Genomic DNA, 8,455 nt, shown 5'->3' with positions numbered 1-8,455 from the left:
ACCAAGTGGAGACCTAAAGGAGCGTGAGTGTGCTGACTCGTCTACATCTCCTGAGTCAGCACAACATGAGCCGCCCATCCTACTCTTCCTTCCCTTGCGGGAGGCATGCGCAGGTGATGATCCCGCGGTCGAAGGGGCGCGAGGGGATGGCTGGGCTGTACGTCCACCCGTCAGTGTAGGGGAAGGAATTGCGGAGGTCCTCTGAGAGAGCAGAGAGAAGAATCTCGTTGCCTCCTCATCGCTCATCTGCGCTACAAACTCGTCGGGAGTCCCAACAAAGCCATGCGCGGCTAGCAAAGGAGTCCCCTGAGGGGTAGTCGCAGTGCTACGTGGAAGAGGGGTCGGACCAGGGGTAGTCACAGTGCTAGGACCGAGAGGAGTCGGACCAGGGGTAGTCCTCGGGGTAGTCGCCTGAGAGGAATCAAAGTCCTCTGGAGCATATAGATCGTGAGCTCTCCTCCTGCGAGGCTGTCCGTACTCGTCCGATGAGCGACGTGATCCCATGTCTAACATAGACACAAACACGAAAACAGAAAACAAATAAACAAACATGAGCATTCTCATAGGCATAGGCATAGGCAAGAAGAAAGAAGAGGGAAAAGGAAAGAAGAGGGAAAGGAAAGAGGGAAAGAAGAGGGAAAGATAAGAGGGAAAGAAGATGTAAAGGAAAGAAAAGAATGAGAACGAGGAAATAGAGAATGAGAGAAAGGGAAAGAGATGAGGGAAAATAGAGAATGAGAGAAGGGGGAAATGAGAGAAGGGGGAAATAGAGTGGGAAATAGAGAATGAGAGAAAGGGAAAATAGAGAATGAGAGAAAGGGAAAGAGATGAGGGAAAATAGAGAATGAGAGAAGGGGGAAATGAGAGAAGGGGGAAATAGAGTGGGAAATAGAGAATGAGCTTATGCAGAAATAGAGAATGAGCTTATGCTTCTCTCATTCTCTATTTCCACATAAGCTCACGCATGTGCATGAGCTTATGCGGAAACTTAAGCATAAGCTCATGCACATGCATGAGCATAAGCATGAGAAGGATGAGTTCCCGCATGCTTATGCTCATGCGGAAAAAGAGAAGGAGCTTATGCAGAAAAAGAGAAGGAGAGAAGCATCTCTCATTCTCTATTTCCGCATAAGCTCCTTCTCTTTTTCCGCATGAGCTTATGCTTATGCTCATGGGTGAGCATGAGCTTATGCTCATGTTTCCGCATATGCGAAAATAGAGGAGGAGAGAAGCATAAGCTTCTCTCATTCTCTATTTCCGCATATGCTCACGCAAAAGAGAAAGAGAAAGAGGTTATGCGGAAAGAGAGAAAGAGCTTATGCGGAAAAAGAGAATGAGATCCGCATATGCTTCTCTCATTCTCTATTTCCGCATAAGCTCCTGCGGAAACTTCCGCATAAGCTCATAGAGATGATCTTCCACTAGCTCCATGTCTCAGAACCCATCCCAAGTTCTATGCAGTTCCATGGCATAAAAAATGTGAAGCCAACATACACACTTTGGCTGAAGATCGAACCATTAATTGGCCAATGATCTAACCATACTCTAGTGTAGAATGGAATATCGAAGGCATAATGGTCCAAGCACTTTAGCAGCATGAGCAAATAATGCGCCCGGCAACATTGATCACTTCCTTCGCCAAAGTGCTATATTCTGTAAGACATTGGAATTCATTTTGGAGGTCCCATGTACCTTGATTCCCATTTGCCTCCACTCAGCTTTAATCCCAATGAAAGGGTCGATGCTCAGATTACAAGCCGACTCTATCAAAGAGTGATCTTCTTAGAAGCACACCACATATCTCTGTTTGAGAAAATGGTGGATACAGGCTAACTAGAAACTGCGCAAAAATTGTATGGTGCTAAGGCTTTATAGCAGGATTGATTGGCACTCGATTGGCATGACACAAGTTCTACAGCCACTGGACTAAAAGCATGGCAACCTAGGTACATGCTCGCAATTAGCCATAACCCGAGGGACGAGTAATAAAATGGATTCGGGAGTATGTTGTCTCTGTGCCAACATGGACTTAGGTAGAATAGAATGTGTGTGTAGAGTAGCGGCAAAGCTCCAGTTGTACTTGCATATAAGGCTAGAAATAATCCCTCTTAGAAATCCAACTTGCATGTTCTACATGCAAGTTTTACATACGACTCCTACATGCGAGTTGTACATGCGAGTTGTACATGCAATTGTACCTACGACTTCTACATACAACTTCTATATGCGAGTTCTACATGTAGAAAGAGAATGTGTTACAACTTCTATATGCAAGTTCTACATGTAGAAAGAGAATGTGTTACAACTTCTACATGTAGAGAGAGAATATGTTACACTTCCTACATGCAGAGAGAGAAGCTCTCCAACTTGTATATATACCCCATAATGGAATGAAGCCTGCACTCTTTGGGGCATTGTGTTGAGTTCTATGGTATTCCAAGCAATTGTCTCAAGTGTCCATGCTTCGTTGCACTCCACGTCCAAAAGCATGTCCTAACCTTGCAACCCATCCTCTCCCTCTCCTCCTCCCTCCTCCTCTCCCTTCTCTGCCTCCCTCTTCCTCCTCCTCCTCCTTCCTCCTCCTCCTCCTCTCTCCTCCTCCCTCCTCCTCCTCCTCCTCCTCTTCCCTCCTCTCTCTTCTTTCCCCCATGCTCTTACACCTTCTTCCTCTCCCACTCCTATGCTCCCCCTAAACCCTTTGTTCCTCAACCCTTAAACTCCATGATCTACGAGGGAGACGAGTTCTCCACCATGTACTCTACCTTAAACCTTGGATCCTCCTTCTAACCCTAGAACTCCTTCTAAACCTTGGAACTCCTTCTACCCGTGAAACCTCCTTCTAAACCTTGGAAATCCTTTCAACCCTGGAACCTCCTTCTAAACCTTAGAACTCCTTCTAACCCTGGAACTCCTTCTGAACCTTGGAACCTCCTTCTAGCCCTTAAACTCTTCCTAAACCCTGCAACCCCCAATGAAGGCGAAAGCCTTCATTACCTCAATCATGATGATACATGTTCCTTTTACACATGCATGCACTTTGTTTGCTTACCACACGTTCCACAGTACGAACACGGTGTTAGATGCGCTTTTAGATGCTACATAGAGTTTTCACGTTTACAACTCATGCAAGAACACATGTTTTGGGTTGTTTATCTGTAGGATGTCTTCATCTTCAACAAGTGGCTCCAGTGAGGATGAATCCCTCTGTATCCACCATCGTGAAATGTGGTTGGAGCAAAAAATCAAATGTATGTGTGATGATGTTGAGGAAACATGTATCATGCATGTAGAATTACACTCAATCTCATCTCAAAGTATTATACTCAATCACGCAGAATTACACTCAATCACTATGGGCCATGTTGACCAAGATGTCAACGAGCGTAACCCAAAAGGATTCATGTCGTCCATGGCGAGCCCAAGATGTAAGTTGCGTGGCTCCCTCACAAAGTCCGGCCACTGATTGTTTATGTCCTTCCAAGCTGCACAATCTGCGGGAATCCTCAATGTGTCATCAATTCAAACATACATAGAATAATGATGATTCTCAAACATACATGATGATTCTCAAAACTAACAATATCTGAATAATGGGTCAAATTAATGCGGGAGCTAACCTCATTAAGGCCAAGACACTTGTATCTGACCACCCATACTTTGCTTGCAGATTCAAGATTGAGAGACAAGCCTGTAGTTTAGACATCCTAGCACCCTCGTACAACTGTGTTGATTGCAACTCTCGCATATTGATCTCGGACTCTGACATCACGTGTACATGTGATGTAGTGCCCCTAAAAATAGAATCCATCATGTCCACCATACCCTCATCATCATCTGGCACATCTGGGAGACTATAGTCTTGCTCAAAGTGTGAAGGTATATGTGCACCCTCTCAAGGTTTTGTGTCATAATGGTATCCAATATTAATCATGAACTCAAATAGCATTGACTAACCGATGATTCATCACCACGTGCAACACCAACAGTGGTTACTGGTTCGGGCTCCTCCCCATACATCCACAAGTGGTGCATGACATTATGATATTGATGTCGTACTTCTCGCTTATAATGAGTGCAATGACAATACAACCTCTCCGTAAGCCACTTTGCACTCCCCAGCATTGGTGCATAATTTGACGAGCTTCCACTTGTCCCTTCCATCTGCACACTTCCAAAATCACAACATGAGCTGTAAGGAAATCTATTAAGATATGAAAAATAGCCACCCATGAGCTTCTTTCCTCTCTTTTAATAAAAAGTTCCCTAAATCATTGATATATAGCGATGCTTTTTCCTATTCCATCACTATATAGTGACGCTTTTAGGATATAAATGTCACTATATAGTGACTGACCAGCATCACTATATAGCAACGCTAGGGGCTAAAACTTGAAACCCTACACAATGCCGTCTTTCACCTCTCTTTTGCGGGAAAAGAGAAAATCTCTTCTCCCACCTTATATTCGACGACCTCGCTTTCCTCCTCTCTATTCCCCACTCCTCACCCCTACTCAGCCCCTCTCCCAACACTTGTTCTCCCTCTCTGCTTGTGTGAGAGGAAGTTTCTCAAGAAGGTATGTCTCTTTAAGCAATGTAGGTTCATTTTTGTGAGATTTCGTTTTGTGAGTGTTGAAGCATGTTTCTCCTTGTATTGCTAAGGCTATGTGCTAATTTTCATGCTTGATTTTTAGAGGTTAAGGACAAAAAATGAGATTTGGTAAAAGAAAGAAGACTCACCTTGTGAAGAGAGTGGGAGAGAAGTAAGGAGTCTCACTTGCAGCTTTCTCACATACACAATGGGGGAATACACACAAAGGTGGAGGCTGAAAACAATTTTCCTCTTCTTAGTTGTGAAAGGAAAAAGAACTCTCTAAGTACAAAAAGAATAGGTGAACCCTATATGTGGGTTTCAAACCAAACTCAGCTAACCTAGGTGGCATACTAACTGAGCCACTAACTAGGGTACATAAAGATAGCAGTCATCCAGCTATTATTCATGGACGGTGTACCAACCGCATCTGTAGCTAATAAGTCGATGACATAAATGCACAACGGTCACCCTGGCATATCACGAGTGGAGCTCAATATCTCAACACTCCCCCTCAAGCTCAATCCCAATTCCTGCACACCAAGCAGGTCTTTGAACTTGCGCAGCTTCTCTGTACCCAATGCCTTTGTGAATATGTCAACTACCTGATCCTCTGTGCTAACATGAACTAGATCAATAAAACCTACTAGAACCTTCTCACGCACATAGTGATAATGCACCTCAATGTGCTTTGTTCTAGCATGATAGACTGGGTTATTTGCCAAGTGTATACTGCTCATGTTGTCACAATAAATGACAACTGGCCCATCTGTAGATTGATGCATATCATAAAGTATCTTATGCAACCAAGCTACATCACATGAAGCCATTTTTGCACCCCTGTACTCAGCCTCTGTGCTCGACAAGGCAACTGTAGGATGTTTCTTGCTGCTCCAAGTGACTGCAGCACTCCCAAAAGAGAAACATATCCACTGGTAGATCGTCTATCAGAAATACTACCAGTCCAATCAGCATCAGTGTATCCATGCAACTATATCTGAACCCCAGTCTCATAAAATAGTCCATATTGCAATGTGGACTTCGCATACCTCAGTATGCATCTAGCCACATCCAAATGCGGTTTCCTTGGAGCCTGCATAAACTGACTTACCAACCCAATAGCATAGCTCAAATCTGGCCTGGTAATAGTCATATAAATCAAACTTCCTACTATGCATCTGTACATAGTAGGGTCTTCCAGAAGCTCACCTGCATCTGCGCTCAACTTCACATTCTACTCCAAAGGAACTGAAATAGGCTTACAGCCTATCATACCGTATTTGGATAGCATGTCCAATCCATACTGCCTATGCAAGAGCCATATCCCATTTGTGGATCTAATCACCTCAATGCCCAAGAAGTAATGCAGCTCTCCCAAATCCTTCATCTCAAACTTCTACTTCAATAGCATTTTCACATGAAGGATATCTTCATCACTATCAATTGTGATGATCAAATCATCATCATAAATGACAAGCACCATAATGCCTTTCTCAGTTTTTCTCACATAAAGTGAGAAATCTGCCTTGGAAATCTGAAAGCTAATAGTGACAAGATACTATCCTATCTTGTCAGACCATGCTCTAGGTGCTTGCTTCAAGCCATACAAGGCTTTCTTCAACCTGCAAACGAATTCAGGATGAACAGCATGAACATAACCTGGTGGCTGCTCCATATAGACCTCTTCTTGCAAATCACCATGCAAGAAAGCATTCTTTACATCCATCTGATGTAAAGACCATCCCTTTGATGCAGCCATAGCAATGACTGCTCTTACGGTTGCCATCCTTGCAACCAAACTGAATGTTTCTTCATAATCAATGCCATATGTCTGTGCATACCCCTTGACAACTAATCTTGCCTTGTATCTATTCACAGAACCATTTGCATTGTGCTTCACCTTATAAACCCACTTGCAGCCAATTGCATTCTTGTCTTTAGGCAAAGGCACCAATTCCCATGTAGCATTTTCTTCCAAGGCATCCATTTTTTCATCCATGGCTTTCTCCTATTTTTATTTTCCCATGGCTTGCTCAAAAGAAGTGGGTTCTGGTTCATATATCACTTTGACCATATAGGCATAGTGAATGGCTGTAAATCCATCATATTTCAACCTATCCACAGGATACCTAGCTCTGGTAGACCTGCGCAAAATAGGCTCACTACCAAGTGCTCTCAAAACATCCCTTGTCTTCCTTACTCGAGGTGTAACAACACAAGGAATACCCAACTCATCATCAAGGCTCTCTTCTGAGCCATTCGATTCACCGTCCACATAAGAGTGACCTGCATTCGCATCAACCATGGGCTGATCTACTTTCTCTTTTTCTTTTCGTGATACTTGCATACCACTATCTGCATTGCTTTGAGGAGATCCTCCTGATCTCAATCTGCCTCTCCATGGCAAAGTATGTGAACCACTACTAGAGGACACTACACGTCCACTAATATTTTGTGATTGCTACTGTGAATTCTCTGTAGCATTACCATTTCGTGCATCTACATCATCAATCACATTTACTGGTTTATACCAGCTGCTCATCTCATCAAAAACAACATCTCTACTCACTGTAAACTTATGAGTAGAAGGGTTATAGCATCTATACCCTTTTTGCTTCAGAGAATAACCAATAAAGATGCACTTCTCAGCTTTTGGATCCAACTTGGATCTCAACTCATCTGGCACATGAACATAGGCAATGCAACAAAAATTTTTCAAATGAGAAATACCTGGTTGCCTACCAATATACCTCTCCTCTGGCATCATGCCATGTATTGCTACAGTGGGAGTCATGCTTATTAGGTAGACTACTGTAGCAACTGCTTCAGCCCAATAATAATCTGGCAGGTCTTTTTTGTTGAGCATGACACGAGATACCTCTCCAATATGCCTGTTTTTCCTTTTTGCAAGTCCATTTTGCTGTGGGGTATGACTGCATGAATATTGCTGCTTTATGCCATGCTCCTGTAGGAAACTTGCAAACTCATTTGAGAGGTACTCTCCCCCTCCATCTGACCTTAGGCATTTTATTTACAGGCGTGTTTCTTTTTCAACCATATCTTTAAAAGCTTTGAAATTTCCAAACACTTCACTTTTCTTTTTCATAAAATACACCCAAAATTTTCTACTGTATTCATCAATAAAAGTGACAAAATAATGACAACCTCCAATAGATGCAGCTTTAGTAGTCCACACATCAGAGTGGATTAATTCCAATGGCCTCTTACTCTCTTGAACATGTCTAGGAAATGGTTTCCTTGCCTATTTTCTAAATTGACAGGCTTCACATACCTTATGCATTTCTGCAACCTTGAACTTAGGCAATCCTGCAACAATATTTTGGGCCTGCATTAATTTAAGTCACTGTACATTAACATGACCAATGCATTTATGCCAGATATCAATATATGCAGCTACACTAGTCCCAGGTGCAAACATTGATGCACTCAATTCAGGCATGTTTGCATCCAACGTAAACATCCTGCCCTTCTTCTTCCCTTTTGCTATCAAGCGACCTTTATTTTTCATATCTTCAATAAAGCATCCATGAGGATTAAATCTGACCTACAAGCCCTGCTCAACCATTTGACCAATAGAAACCAGGTTCTTGGTGATATTCGGGACACGAAATACATCAGACAGGTATTTATTTTTCCCATCCTACATAGACAAAGGAATTTTACCAATTTGCACAATAGGATGTGCAGTATCATCACCAGTCTCCACAAATCCTGGTCTTTCCATTTTCCTTGCATCCTACATCCATTCTGCATGACCTGTCATGTGGTTTGACGCACCTGAGTCAACATACCACACATCATTGCTTTCTTCTGCACTTGTCATAGAATTGGTCATGTGCTGCACCA

Source organism: Dipteris shenzhenensis, chromosome 5 (genome assembly GCF_047967505.1).
Source record: "Dipteris shenzhenensis isolate YYH24624 ecotype China chromosome 5, Dip_SZ_1.0, whole genome shotgun sequence".
In the NCBI taxonomy this organism is placed as follows: domain Eukaryota; kingdom Viridiplantae; phylum Streptophyta; class Polypodiopsida; order Gleicheniales; family Dipteridaceae; genus Dipteris; species Dipteris shenzhenensis.
Note: the sequence above shows the minus strand (reverse complement) of the source record.